Raw genomic sequence first — 15,617 nt, forward strand, 5'->3', positions numbered from 1 at the left:
AAAAAGAGAGCTGACAATACAATTCACCATCACACACATGCACACATGTAAGGTGAATCAATCGATAAAAAAATTAAAGAGACAACTTTGGGCCTGCAAGATGACTCAGTGGCCCTTGCTATCAAGCCTGACATCCTGAGTTCCATCCTTGGGACCCACAAGGTAGAAAGAGAGAACTGACCATTGCAAGCTGTCCTTTGCTCTCCACACATAGACACGCACATAAAAGAAATGCTTTTATTTTTTAAAGTTGCTCCCAGAATTACTGAAACATTACAGGATAGACCCAAACAGCTCCACGTGGTATTTCGAAATTCATCCCAACTGTAGGCTGAGTGACCTGCAGGCTGGGGACGGCCAAATCACTTCAGCATTTCCTTGGAGTCAGGACCTACCTCAATTATCTCCTGATCTAGGGCTGAGATCTCAGGAACGTAATTATCTCTCCTCCCTCTCTTCCTCCTCCTGCAACCTTACAGAGCTCCCTCTCGAAGGAGCTCTCTAAATCCACTTTCATCAGATGCCTGACATAGCTAGCTACCTTATTGCAGTTTCTTTTTTTCATAACTTATTTATTTTTATTTTATGTGTATTAGTGTTTTGCCTGCAGGTATGTGTGTGTGAGGGTGTCAGGTCCCCTGGAACTGGAGTCAGACAGTGTGAGCTGCCCTGTGGGTGTGGGAAGTGAACTCAGGTCCCCCACCCCACGTTCTCACAGTGAGCCATCTCTCCAGCCCCATTATGAGTTCCTTGGGGGGTAATGGTGATCTCCTGGCTTGTTGGTATGGAAGTTGGTACCCAGGCTCATACTGGACTTCTCGATGATGACCCAGGCCGCCTTCTTCACAGTCTTGGTGCAAACTCGGAGGACGTAGGTTTTTTTTTAGAAAAAAAAAAATTGTAGAAGAAAAAGACACTTGCATCTCAAAGAAAAAAAAGTAATGAAAGCAAAAAAATAGTACTGAAAATTTTAGGCCTTTCAGAAAATGTGCTGACCCTGATGGCTAGATAAAGATAATGCGGAGAGAAAGAGAGGAAAGGTCTAAAGATAAGATCTGTGTCACCTCTCAGAAATCAGAAACAGATGGAAGAGCGCCAGCAAATTAGGGTGAAAAGCGGCAGGCAGGCAATTGGGGGGGGGGCAACAAAAAACAAACACAACCCCCCACACAGGGTGTGGCAGAATGGAGAGAAATGGAGAGCTCAGGAAAGGAGAGGAACGGAGTTCCCTTCACCTGAGACTGCTTAATCCTCTCATGGGCTGAGAGTCAAGAATTTTGTCACAGATAACAAAATTCACTATTGAGATTGTGTAATAGAGACATTTCCTTTTTAAATGAGTCTTTTTAGTTTGAGATTTTTTTGTTTTTTTCTTGTTTTGAAACAGAGTCTCACTTTGTATCCCTGGCTGTCCTGGAACTCACTATGCAGGTCAGGCTGATCTCAAACTCATAGGACCCTCATGCCTCTGCCTCCTGAGGGCTGGGAGGCACTTGGCAAGCCTTGGCACATAAGAGGGTTAAAACAGCAGTAGTCATATTTAAGGCCTAATCACATGTAATGTTTAATTTTATGACTCTCCCAGTTGTGACCTTGCAATTTTCTAAAAATCTCACAATGGAGATGGCAAACTTTATGATTAAAACACTTCTGAACTGTGACCTAGTATGGTAAGGGACTCCTCAGACTTCTGTGACCTGTGGATTGTTGTTTTTAGATTTTTATTTTATTTTTTTATTTTTTGCCATTGAATATTCTGCCTGCATGTATGTCTGTGCACTACATGCCCACCTGGTGCCCGTGGAGGCCAGAAGAGGGTGTCAGATTCCCTGGAACTGGAGTGACAGTTGTGAGCTGCCCTGTGGGTGTTTGAAACCAAACCTGAGTCTTCTGCAAAGAGCGGCAAGTGATCTTAATTATTAAGTCATTCCACAGCCCAGGTCTGTAGCTTTGTCTTATCAGCCTTTATCCATATCCACAGCACCTCAGGAACAGGCCTAGGAGCTGATTAAAAGAAACAAAGTTCCTTAGAAACCTTTTAAACGATGTATCTTCAGAGGCTGACAAGATTGTGTATGTGGCCACTGATAAAACACTTAAAAGCTGGGCATGGTGGGATACGATTGTAATCCTAGCACTTAGAGAACATAGAGGCAAAGAGGTTAGGCCTTCAGGGCCAGCCTGGACTGTATTAGACTCTTCTATTTCAAAGAAACAAAAACCTTTTTCAATGAACTCACTAACTTGACTCTGAACTGACTGACTCATCCTGAAATTTGCTTTGTTGGGCGGAGGAGGTGAAGGTGTGTTTCATGTGCCCTAAATTGGCCTTGAACTTGCTCTGTACCTGAAAATAAACTTAAATTCCTGATCCTTGCCAGGCGGTAGTGGCACATGCCTTTAATCCCAGCACTTGGGTGGCAGAGGCCGGTGGATCTCTGTGAATTCGAAGCCAGGCTGGTCTACCTGGTGAGTTCTAAGTAAGCCAGGGCCACATAGTGAGAATCTGTCTTTAAACACAATTATTTGTGTTATTATTGCATGTGTTACAAGAGCCACAGGGCACGTATAGATACCAGAGGATGACTCTTGGGAATCGGTCTTTGCCCACCTTGGGCTTCTGGAATAGAGATCATATTGTCAGGCCTTTACTCACCGAGCCATCTCACTGGCCCATGTTTTTTATCTTAAAAAACAAACAAACAAACAAACAAACACACAGAATAGTAGGATTCTCTTCCTTTTTATATTGCAGAGGTACTAGGGGTTTGTGATCCTAGGAATTGGACCCAGAGCCGTGTGTGTGCTAAGCAAGAGCCTTCCCACTACACCCCACCCCAGACTACCCACGGCTATTGGAACACAGTTGGTGCCACTATAAACCCCAGCTACTGAACATGGAGCAGCAAGACGGGACATTTATTTACCCTGCTGGGCTTGGGTCTTGCTTTGGTCTGATCTTTCCTCGCTGTTTTCCTATTGCCCACTTTTGGAATGTGAATGCTTTCTCTATGCCATTGTACAATGGAAGTATGTAACTTGTTTTTCATTTTACAGGAGCAACTAGGAAGACTGCCTTGAGTCTCAGATCTTCGAACAATGTTAGGACTGTTAAGCCAAGCGTAACAGTACACATCTGCAACCCCAGCCCAGGGGAGGCAAAGGCCATTCTCAGCTACACAGTGGGTTCTAGGCTCTCCTGAACTAGGTAAGACTCTGTCTCCCAAGGGTTGGGTGGGTATCATCATACCAGGCTGTATTAATTTTTATTGTTAACTTGATTAGATTAAGAAATGCCTGGGACATTTTTTGAGGTACTTTGGGTGTGTCTGTGTCTGGTGTTTCCAGAGATAATTAACTGAGGAACAAGAATCTTTCACGGGGCTGGAGAGATGGCTCAGAGGTTAAGAGCACCCACTGCTCTTCCAGAGGTCCTGAGTTCAATTCCCAGCACCCACATGGTGGCTCACAACCTTCTGTAATGAGATCTGGTGCCCTCTTCTGTATACATAATAAATCTTAAAAAAAAAAAAAAAAAGAATCTTTCTCAGGTCTGGTAGTGGTGGCACAGATCTTTAATCCAGGCACTCAGGAGGCAGAGGCAGGGAGATCTCTGAGGCCAGGCTGGTTTACAGAGTTAGTTCCAGGACCGCCAAGAAAGAAATCTATCTCAAAAAATAAAAGATAAAAATTTAAAGACTCTAGGATTTATTTAGTGTTTGTTTTTTGAGACAGGGTCTCACTATCTATCTTTGACTGACTTGGAGCTGGATATGCATGTAGATCTGGCTGACCTCAAACTCACATCGATCCTCCTGCCTCTCCCTCCAGAATGCTGGGGTTAAAAGTGTGTGTCACCAGGCCAGGCCTATTTAGTGTTTTTGAGACATGGCCTAGAACTCAGTGTGTAGTTGAGATTGGACACCCAAATTGTGAGATTACCAACTATGAAAACTTTAATTTAAAAATAACGAGTGAAACGTTTCAAGATGTTAGTGGTGGGGAATCTTCACGAGGTGCCATCAAATAAATAAAGCAAGTTAGGTGACCTGTGACACCAATGGCAGGATTGTATGTTTTTCAGATCAACACGGAGAGGCTACCTTTCTTGCAGTACCATTACTGGGTTCCAGGAGACCTTAAAACCTTGTCTATCTAATCACCGATCTCAATTAAAGTAGGTCTTGTCCCGACTGGCAGAATGTTGAGCGGTGATGGAGTATTCAGAAAGGCTGTGTGTGTGTGTGTGTGTGTGTGTGTGTGTGTGTGTGTGTGTGTGTGTGTGTGTTCGCTCTCGCCTGTTGTGTGGACAGGGTTTTGTTAGCAGCTCAGACTGGCCCCGAGTCCACTAAGAAGCCCACAGAGGCCGAATTCGTGGCGATCCTGCTGGCCGCGGCCGCCCGAGTGCTCGAACTACATGCCTGCCACGACGCCAGGCTTCCCGATGTTTTTTTTTTTTTTCTTTTTTAGATGCTGCAGCGGGCCCGGCTCATCCTCCCACACTAAAGTCGCACGCAGCTTTGGACGGCGTGCTGCGGACATCCACGTCACCCTTCCCTCCCTAGCCCTGCGGAGCGCTGCGGGACTCGCGCGGCCGGCCGGGGGCCCGGCCTTCACCTGAGCCCCAGAACCGGTCGGCCCGGCTGCGCCCCGCCCCGCCCCGCCCCGGGGCGCCACCCTAGCGGGCTGCGCAGGAGGGCGTGTGCCCGGAGCCGGGTTCGTTCGCTCGGTCGCCGGCCTGACGCGGGCGCCGCTCCCGCAGAACCCGCTGCGGCCTGTCCCCTAGGCCGCGGGCGCAGGCGGGCGTCCCGCACGTCAGTCCGCACGTCAACCCCGCGGGCGACGCCGGGCGAGCCAGCAGGCAGCCAGGCAGGCAGGCAGGCAGCCCCCGCTCTGCCTGCGGGAGGGGCGCGGCCCGGCCCGGTCACGTGACTCTCGCAGCCGCCCCGGCCCCGGTCACATGGGCCGCAGCCACTGCGTCAGTCACAGTGCGGGCTGCGGGAGTCGAGTCGTCGCCGCCACCGCCGCCGCCCCCAGCGGACGGGGCGGGGATCTCGGTGCCAGCCCTCCCCCCTCCCCGTCAGCCCGCCCCCGCCGTCACCGCCGCCGCCGCCGCCGCCGCCCGCTCAGTCACCCGTCCCGGGCTCGGCCGGGCCGTCATGGAGCGGGGCGGAACCCCGGCGTCCTCCGAGTGAGGTGCGCCGCCGGCGCTCACCCGCGGCCTCGGGATCCGCCGCTGCCCCTCGCCCTTGGCAGCCGGTCGCCGCCTCCTGGGCGGGCCCGAATGCTCGTCCGGTGAAGGTGCAGGCCGGGCGCCGCCGCCGCCGCTGCCACCGCCGCCGCCGCCGCCGCCGCCGCGGTCGGGAGATGGTTCGGGCCTAGCGGAGCGGGGACTGGAGGTGAGAAGCCGCCTGACAGACGGACTGACTGACGTCTGGCCGAGGCGCGGCCGCGCCGCCAGGAAGGCGAGGCTCGGGCCGCGGACGCTCGCGGAGACCCTCGGGGCGGCGGCGGGGGGTCGGGGGCTGGGGGGGGGAGCGCTGGAGCCTGCTTTGCGCGCTGTCTTCTCGTCCCCACTCTCTCTCAGAAATACATTTCAAACAAGAAAAAAAAAATCAATAAAGGCCAACCCATTCCCAACCAACATTCTAGACGACCATCTTCTGGCCGTTTCTCCCCCCTCCTCTCCGCTCCCCTCCCCCTCCCCTCCCCCGTCGTCCCTTCCTCCATTCCTCTCTCAGATTCGGTCGGCGGATTCATCCCTTGAAAAACTGATGCTTCATCCGACTCAAGTCATTCCTACTTGAGAGAAAAATAGGCCCGGATTCTGGCCATCATCTCCCTACTAGTTCTCGCCTTCCTTCTCGCGATCCTGCGCACCTCCCCCCACCCCCGCTCCCCCATCTCCCCTCCACCGAAAGAAAAAAAAAAGGGGGGGGGGACGGGATTTCCGTCCTTGATTGTCGATGGGGGCTTGACTGAAAATATGGGGACCTGGGTTAGGATAGGAGAAACCCTCCTTCCCAGTCGGAACGGGCCTGGTACCTGGCGATCGCGATGGCCGGGCTTTGGGGTATTGGTGTTTAGGCCTCTCCTCCAGCTGCCTGTGCTCAGGGTTAATCTCGTAATTGACGTCAGTGCTTTGTTCCATCCACTTTGCTGTTGCTTCCACTCTCTGAGAACCGATCCTGGGGTACAGGAGTCCAGGCTGTGTGTGGGGGGGTGCCCTTCTCAGCCATTTCATTCACAGATGACACCTTTACAGGGAGTCGAGAGCCCTGATCTGAAAATGGTTGTGAGTGAAGTTCGAACTAGGACGCAGAGTTCGATTCAGGGTTCTCCCGAGTTTCGTCAGTTGCAAGTCAGAATTCTGCTTTTTTTTCTTCCCCGCTGAGATTTTAAACTGAAGCTAGCCCCCTTTCCAGTGCCGGGATCTAAGCCTTAGGTGCCCGTGAATAGGCTGTTTGTGTGACATTTAAAATGTGTGCTTTTTGTGGGCATGAGAGGGGAGGCTCAGATCGTGAAACGCTTCAAGCTTTGTTTCCATATTGATTCTCCGAAGCTTTACAAAATCTTTTGTTTTGACTTATCAAAGTCCTTTTAACTTTTCAAAATTGAAATGTTTATGAGATCCTTCTTAATTCGAGATTTGATGAGAAGCTGATGTGGTTCGAGAGATAGCCTAGAATCATCATCTTTGGTCATATACGCATAAAGAAGTGTTGGCAGGTGGCCACTTGGTTTTTAACAAAGCTGGCTTCTTCAACTTCTTCAGGTTTATGTTCCTTATTCGTCACTACATTTCTCAGTCTCCAAACAAAAAGTCTCCAAAAGTTATTTTTAATTGCCTTTCATGATGAACTTTCTGAAAACCCAGAAGTAGTCTTTTTTAAAAAATTAATTAATACCAGCAGCTGTCATGTTTGTGGTCATTTGCAGGCTGATTTTTGTTAGCTCAGTAGGAACAGTTGGTACATTTTACTTTAGGTAAAATTTTGCTTCATGTGGAGACAAGGTAGGGTGTCTTGAGAATAGCCGATAGACAAATCATTACAGGTTGGTTGGGATGGGCTTGGCTGTGTGTGATTTCGACCGAGCTAGACAGTTTGGGGGTGTAAGGTGGACTACAGTGCTTTGTTGAAGCTGTGTGGTTAATTCCTAAGAAGAGAATATTTTTATTTCAGTTAATGTTCTACTTGTCAGAGTCTCACATTGAGGTTTATGCATTCTCTTCTATATTCAAGTTACTGTATCCCTTTTGGGACAGTGAATCCACTTGTGGGGTGTACTTTTCTTAAAGGTCTGTTGTCTTTAGAATGAGTACCATGTTTATTGCATTTATCCTCTCCAATGTTTTATGCAATTAGATGGATTTTGATAGCATTTTGAAGTTGAAATTGTTTATCTGTCTGATCTAAGATTTTACAGATAACCTAAAGTTATGTAAGCAAGTGAGCAATATTTGAAAGGAGGAAAATGGGGATCAGCTTCAGAAAATGCTATAGAAGATGAAGACTGCTAGACTTTATGGATCTTCCTTTTTTTGAGGTGGTAAGGTAGAAGTCATAGTTTTATGTATACCTGATAGGAACAAAGAAAACAAGTATTAAAAAACAGGTATTTTTTTCTTTTTTGACTATCTACTGGCCTAGAATGGAGTAAAAAAATGTATGAAACCTTCCCCTTTCTTTGTAGTACCTTTCATAAAAAATCAAAGAAGGTTGTTTTGTTTTGTTTGTTTTTGAGACAAGGTCTCACTTTATGTTTCTGACTGGATTGGAATTTGCTGTGTAGACCAGGCTGGACTTGAACTCATAGAGATCCACCTGCCTCTGCCTCCCAAGTGCTGAGATTAAAGGTATGTACCATTACACTTGGCTTCAAAGAGGTATACTCTTTTTTTTTTTTTTTTTTTTTTTTTTTTTTTTTTTTTGGTTTTTCGAGACAGGGTTTCTCTGTGTAGCTTTGCGCCTTTCCTGGAACTCACTTGGTAGCCCAGGATGGCCTCGAACTCACAGAGATCCGCCTGCCTCTGCCTCCCGAGTGCTGGGATTAAAGGCGTGCGCCACCAACGCCCGGCAAGAGGTATACTCTTAAATATTGAAGGCACAACCAAACCCAGAAGCCTCAGGTTGGTAACTGTTTCCTTTGGCCTCCCAGATTGCCAGGGATTACAAGCATTCTCCACTATGCCTGGCTTCTGAGTTTTTTTTTTTTTTTTTTGCTATGTCTCTATTCCACATACATTCTAGATAAAAATCTTTGGTGCTTATTATAAACGTTTCACAACTCTCTGTAACTCATATTTTTACCATTTCCTTTTCATTTCCCCTGATAAATTGAAACAATGATTCCATTTCTGGGAGGGTGTTTGCCTGTCTCAGTTATTGTGAAATACATTGTAGTTAAAGGTTCAAGACTGATTAGCTACATTTCCCTGTTGTTACTTTGTAACTTTCTCCTTTGTTTCAATACCCTACTCCCTGTTTTAACTCTGTATCCATCTTGGTTATTTGAAGAGATACGCTGTCTAGTACATGGATTAGCAATAATAAATATCCCTGTTATTTTTTTAAATTATTTTTTGGTTTTTTTGAGGCAGGGTTTCTCTGTGTAACAGTTCTGGCTGTTCTGGAACTCCTTTGTAGACCAGGCTGGCCTAGAACACTCAGAGATCCACCTGCCTCTGCTTCTGAAGTGTTCCTGGGACTAAAGGTGTGCGCCACTGCCACCTGGCCAATATTCCTGTTGTTAATTCTTGCCTTATCACCTGATCCATTTTGTTTTGATATTAATTTTCACTGGAATTTCAGTGCTACTGACATACAGAGAGAGGAAGAGCTAAGCAACTTTAGTACCATAATAGTCTAGAGTATTTTAATGTTGGAATTACTTTTTATCTTATTTTTTAAGGTTTTTAAAAAATTTTGAGAGGGTCTTCAAACTGGTGCTGACCTTGACTTGGTTAATTTCTCTCTCTCTTCCCTTGGTTTCTCAAGACAGGGTTTCTCTAACCACCCTGTCTTTCCTTGAACTTCCTTTGTAGACCAGACTGGCTTTGAACTCACAGAGATCTGCCTACCTCTGCCTCCCTAGTGCTGAGATTAAAGGACTGCGCCATCCCTGCCCGGCTTGTTTGTTTTTCTGAGTATCACAAAAGTTTATTTAGCAAAAAGTTTCATTTTCAAGGAAAATGTACACGACCCAATTCTACACCACAGTCAAACAGGCCCTTTGGGGAGGGATATGTACTCCTAGGCTGAACAGCCGTTGTTGAAACTCTTTCCAAGGCTTCTAACATGATGATGCTGTTTCCTTGTATGACCACCATTCCAATGTTATTTTGTTGCCCACTAGTCACCATCTCAACACTCTTCAATTACAACATTCACAAAGGGATCAAAACCCGATAGAATTCCTTGTACATGTCTGCCACTATTTAACTTCAATGGTAATTTCTTGTCCATAAATTTCTTCAGTTTGGGAGGGTTCGTGGCTCCTTCAGTTTGGGAGTGGCTTCATGGCTACCCCTTAGCGGACTTGGCATGGTGAGTGAGTGGGTGGCCTGGTCTTAAATTTCCCATCCTCGTGCATCCATCTCTTAAATGCTGGGATTACTGTGGACCAGTATGTTTTAAGTTTTGTGTTTTAACATTTTTTTTTTTTGAGATTGGGTTTCTCTGTGTAGTTATCTTATTTTTAAAATTTTTTAAAAATTTTGAGAGGGTCTCATGTAGTTGTCCTCAAACTGGAGGTGTGGCTGGTGCTGGCCTTGAATTTCCTCTCCTCCTTCTCCTTCTCCTCCTTCTCCTCCTCCTCCTTCTCCTTCTTCTTTTTCTTTCTCCAGACAGGGTTTCTCTGTATAGCCCTGGCTGTCCTGGACTTGCTGTGGACCAGGTTGGCTTCGAACTCACAGATCTCCTGCCTCTGCCTCCCAAGCACTATGATCAAAGGCGTGTACCATCACTGCCTGTCTTGTTTTTCTGAGCATAACAAAAGTTTATGACTTTCTTGCAAAATAGAGTGTATTATTTGATTAGCCAAGTAAAGGTTTTCTGTTCTGTCAACTGAGAGATTTTCCTTCTTTTTTTTTTTTTTTTTTTTTCCTTTTTGTCTTCTATTAACACTGAAAGGGTATCTGGAAAGTTTAGGTGAGGGCAGGTCTATGTTGTTTTAGTACAAGGGTCAACAAACTCTGCCCAGTAGACCCAGTGTAGCCTGTTGCCTGCTTTTGTGCAGCCTATGAGGTAAGAATGGCTTTTGTATTTTTATTTTGTTTTATATTTTTAAATAGTAGCAAAGAGTCAAAAGAATGTTATTTGGGAAGAGAATATTATAGGGAGCTCAAATGTCAGTGTCCATAAATAAGATTGTATTGGAACCCAGTCAACCCAGTTGTTTATGTATTGTCTGTGGCTGAGTTTTGCTGCTCCGAGGACAGAATTGAGTAACTGACTCTATTGACTGCCAAACCTAACATACTGTCTTGCCCTAAAAAGTTTGATTCTTGCTTTAGCAGATCAAATGGACTTTAATGGATATATGGGTTTACTGTAGTGGCCTTTGGGAGTTTTGTTTTTTAGGATATATTTGTATGTGTATACAGTATTGGGATACTGTATACACAAATAATATGCATCATGTAATGTAGTAGATAGCTTACATAATATATAGCATTGAATATGATGCTATCTTATATTGAATAGTGTATATAATATTATAACTATATAACATAATAGGCATTACTATACCACATATCATATAAAACAAGTAGGGGCTGGGCATTGTCTTAGCTGTCCACTGTATTCTTAGGGTAGAGTCACGCTGCACATGTCTGCTTTTAGTACAGCTCTGCTTGGGGATGAAATCCAGAAAAACTGAAGTTGAGATGAGGCTAGAAGATGGTCCGATAGTAATGTTCAACTCATCTCCAAATTCTACTCTTTTCTTTGTCCTGAAGAATTCCACAACTTTTTCCTATAAATTGTCCCTCATCCCTCTGTTTTACACTCACATCTGACTGGCATCCAAGATTCTACTTCCTTAACGTCTTTGAATCTGACCCCTATTCAAGATTAGGTTAAGTCTTTGTTTCTTAACACTCTTTTCTGTTTTTAAAAGTTTATTTTTAGCTGGGCAGTGGTAACACATCCCATTAATCCTAGCTCTTGGGAGGCAGAGGCAGGTGGAATTGTGTGAGTTCAGGGATAGCCTGGTCTACAAAGTGAGTTCCAGGGCAGCCAGGTTAGTTGCACAAAGAAATTCTGTCACGAAAAACCAAAATTTTTACATGTTTGTATTAGCATTTCATTTAAGGCTTATTGAGCATGAATGAGTTTTATAAAACTTTGAAGGAAGAGTTATAGCCTTATACTCTTTGGGGGCTTTTTAAAATCATGTTCAGATTTTGTTCTTTATTGTGTTTGTGCTGTTTCACTAGTGATTTTGTAAGTGGTTTCAGCTGGGAAAGATGTTGGGTAAAATTGGATTATGATGTGTTATTTATTGCAAGTAGGACCCCTGGCATAGCAGTTAGGGACATGTTTTTTTTTTTTTGTTTTTTTGAGACAGGGTTTCTCTGTAGTTTTGGTGCCTGTCCTGGATCTCACTCTGTAGACCAGGCTGGCCTTGGAACTCACAGAGATCTGCCTGGCTCTGCCTTCCGAGTGCTGGGATCAAAGGCATACGCCACCACCGCCCAGCTTAGTGACATGTTTGTGATGTATGTGGTGTAGGTCTTCTTTGTAGTTGATAAACTTGAAACAATTTGTTTCTACATAGTGTTTGTTACAAACTTTAGAAGTGACACTAGAAACACAGTCAGGCCCTTAATCTTAAATGAACAAAGTGGAGTGCTACAATTCACAGGAGAAGGAAGCTCTTTAAATTAGTGTTTAAGAATGGCCAGTTTGCCAGGTGTGGTGGTGCATGCCTGTCCAGTGGATGGAGTCAGAAGGATTAGCAATTTAAGGCCAGTTTGAACTACGTGAAACTGTCTCAAAAGAACAAAAAACAGCCGGGCAGTGGTGGTGCATGCTTTTAATCCCAGCACTTGGGAGGCAGAGCCAGGCAGATCTCTGTGAGTTGTAGGCCAGCCTGGTCTACAGAGCAAGATCCAGAAAAGGCGCAAAGCTACACAGAGAAACCCTGTCTCGAAAAACAAAACAAAACAAAACAAAAACAAAAAACAAAAAACAAAAAAACAGATCAAGAATTACCAGCTAAAGCTGGGTGTGGAGGTGTAAACCTATGGTTCCAGCACATTGAGAGGCTAAAGTAAACTTGAGGTCATCTAGACAAGCAAGACTGTCACAACACCACAGTAAACAACCTTAGAAGCTGATATGGCATCATAAGATTGGATTCCCATGAACTAGTTTATAAAGGCTTACGGTTGTTATTATTATATTTCTGAGACAGGGTTTCTCTGTAACAGCCCTGTCTTTCCTTAAACTCACTTTGTAGACCAGGCTGGCCTTTAACTCACAGAGATCTGCCTGCTTCTGCCTTTGGTGTGCTGGGATTAACGACGGTATACGCTACCATGCCTGGCTAAGGCTTATAATTATTAAACTTGTTTAATTTATCATTTATGCATGTTATATATTAGTATTATTGAAATCAAATCACAAAGGTATGAAACCTAGGGCTGGGAATGTAGCTCAATGATAGATCACTTTCCTATCCCAAACCAAGCACTGCAAAATAATAAAAGTAAAATCTAAGGCTGGGTGTAGTGGTACATACCCTTGATCACAGCATTCAGGAGGAAGAGGCAGGTGGATTTGTTAGTTCAAGGCCAGCCTGGTCTACAAAGTGAATTCTAGGACATCCAAGGCTAAAGACCCTGTCTCAAAAATTAAAAAAACAAAAGGAACAACAAATCAGTCCTAAAGGTACATATTTTCATACTTAAATGTTAGTCTAGTTTTTTTTTTGTGAAACGTCATTTGTTACATTGTTACTTTAAACTTGGATTTGATTTGAGTTTTACAGTTATATAAGCTGTAATGATGAATTTATGGCTATTTGAATGTGTATACTATTTTAAAAAAATCACTGAAGTCATCACTTAGACTCTGGGATATTTCATTTGCACTGAAATAGTATCTATCTGTAAGATTTGAGAGACAAACTTACAGGTCAGTTCAGGCCCTGAATGTTGTCATTCATGTCTTTGTTTTGCACCTCTGCTCCCCAAACTTATTTTCCAACTACACGTGGTCCACATCCTTTCCCGAGGTATGCCTTTCCTCCCTCTTCTTTATTTTGCCTACAACTCATATAACCCTCTTCTTTCCTCCTGCCTCTAATTAGGTAAACTGCAACAAAATCTTAAAGATGAAAGGTATTTTTAGTTTTTAAATCCTTAATCTAGTATAGTGTATGGCCTAGTATATACACTAAGTAGTCATTGAATGAAGTACGGGATTAACACTAGTTTATATTTTCAGGTCTAGGGCTGGGGATGTAGCTGAGTTGGTAGAGTGCTTAGCTATCACTCCAGCAGCACATAAACCAGGCTTGGTGGTGAATGTCTGTAATCCTAGCACTCCCACAATTTGAGAGGTGAAGGCAGGAGGATCAGAAATTCAAGGTCATCCTTAACTACAAATCTAGTTTGAAGCCAGCTTGGACTACATAAGACCTTATTTCAAACAAACAATCCACATCTATCCATCTATGTATGTGTGTATGCATGCATATATGTGTGTATATATATTCAGGTACCCTGAAGAGGCAGCATTTATTTGTACTTGGTGAATATTTGAGAACATGGTTTTATTCTACATGGTTGTTGCTTTTTTCTTTCGTTTCCTTTTTGAGACAGGATCTCTCTACATAGCCCTAGCTTTCCTGGAACTTACTATAGAGGCCAGACTGAGATTAAAGACATAGACCACCACACCCAGCAAGCATGGGGGAGTTGAATAAAAGTAAAAATTTATCATTTGTGTCATTTTTTTTTAAACATAGTGTAGGCTGGTTTTGAACTTCTAGCTGATTGTCCTGCCTCTGCTTCCTGAATGTTAGGATTACAAGTGTGTGCCATCATACCTAGTTGTACATGTAATTTTTTTGTGTATGTATAGATGTTGGTTTTCTATTAGGTGTGAACTTTGAGGACAGTTGCCTTAAAAACAAAGTTTGCATAGTGTTATTGTTAATGCTTTTATTGGATAATAACAATTATAAGAAAAGGATTTACCCTCTCACTTTTATCAAATATAGCTCAGGTCTTAGGAAATGGGAAGTTATCTGTGGATAGAAAAGAAGAGTGACATGGTATTCTTTTTTTTTTTTTTTTTATGAACTGGAGAGAGACAGCCCAATAGTCTTTTTTTCCTTGGAAATGGGACAGTTGTGAGCTGCCATCTGGGTACTGGGAATTGAACCCAGGTCTACCAGAAGAGCAGCCACTGCTCCCAACCACTGAGCCATCTCTCTAGCCCAACATGGTATTCTTAAACCCAGCCTTTAGTGGTACTCCTGACATGCTTTGCCTTGAGGCAGCAATACTCCAGTTGTAACCTTTATAAAAATCACAGTTTGTTTGAATTTCTGTATGCGAGTCACTGAGTTAAGCGTTGGAGGGAAGAAAGTAGAAATTAAAATAACAGCCATGTTACTCGTTCTCCAGAGCTTGTGATATGGGAGTGGACTCCTGCTAAGGGAATGGAGTACTAGTAAATACAGGAACTGTAATGGAGGGAAATGCTAAGTGCCAAATGAAATACAAAGAAATGCTTTGGGAATTAAGTGATTTGGGGGAGAACAAGGGAATCTGTGGCTGTTATGTAGAACTGAATAGTATTGTAAAATAAAAGAAAAAAAAGGGGGGGGGAATTAAGTGACTTTAGTGACACAGAAGTCTTGGAAGGTTCTTAGAGGAAGTAGGTTTGTGGTGGATATAGTAGAAACTGGCAGAATGAAGGACAGTCATCTGGGTAAAGGGAAAAGTCTGGCCAAGTGGTGGTGGTGGTGGTGGTGGTGGTGGTGGTGGTGGTGGTGGTGGTGGTGGTGGTGGTGGTGGTGGTGCACGCCTTTAATCCCAGCACTAAGGAGGCAGAGGCAGGCGGATCTCTGAGTTTGAGGTCTACAGAGTTCCAAGACAGCCAGGGCTACACAGAGAAACCCTGTCTTGACTCCCACCCCCACCCCCCCCAAAAAAAAAGAGAGAATAGTATGAGTACAGACGTGGAGCTGAATGTATGTAGGTTATTTTCAAACTCATAAACGTTTGTTTTGTTTTTGTTTTTGGGGACAGGGTTTCTCTGTGTGGCCCTGGCTGTCCTGGATCTCCCTATGTAGACCAGGCTGGGCTTGGACTCACATAGATCCTCTGGCTCTGCCTCTGGGAGTGCTGGGATTAAAGGTGTGAACCATTACCACCTGGCTGACTTTCTTGATATGAGCCAAGATCTCACTATATAGCCCTAGCTGGTTTAGAACTTGATCCTCCTGCTTTTACCTCCCAAGGAACTACAGGTATATATGTGTTACAGAAGTCTCAAATGAGACAATTTTTTGTTTTGTTTTGGCTTATGTCCTTTTGAGACAAAATCCTTCTATGTAGCTCTGGCTGAACTGGAGTTCTCTATATAAACCAAGCTGGC

General features: G+C 44.3%; 1 protein-coding gene and 1 pseudogene across 3 annotated transcripts in view; one reads left to right on the forward strand and one right to left on the reverse strand.

Moving 5' to 3' along the window:
• The first annotated feature begins 5,261 nt into the window (after positions 1 to 5,261).
• Aff4 (ALF transcription elongation factor 4) overlaps positions 5,262 to 15,617 on the forward strand; it is a 72,490-nt gene continuing 62,134 nt past the window's right edge. For 2 of the 3 annotated variants that reach the window (XM_076578358.1, XM_076578360.1), the window contains exon 1: positions 5,262 to 5,399. The gene's annotated coding sequence lies outside the window, so the exon portion shown is untranslated. The remainder of the gene's footprint in view (positions 5,400 to 15,617) is intronic. The other variant, XM_076578359.1, reaches the window with a different exon arrangement.
• Positions 9,083 to 9,473, reverse strand: LOC107399856 (small nuclear ribonucleoprotein G pseudogene; annotated as a pseudogene).

Source organism: Peromyscus maniculatus, chromosome 8 (assembly GCF_049852395.1).
Source record: "Peromyscus maniculatus bairdii isolate BWxNUB_F1_BW_parent chromosome 8, HU_Pman_BW_mat_3.1, whole genome shotgun sequence".
Lineage (NCBI taxonomy): Eukaryota > Metazoa > Chordata > Mammalia > Rodentia > Cricetidae > Peromyscus > Peromyscus maniculatus.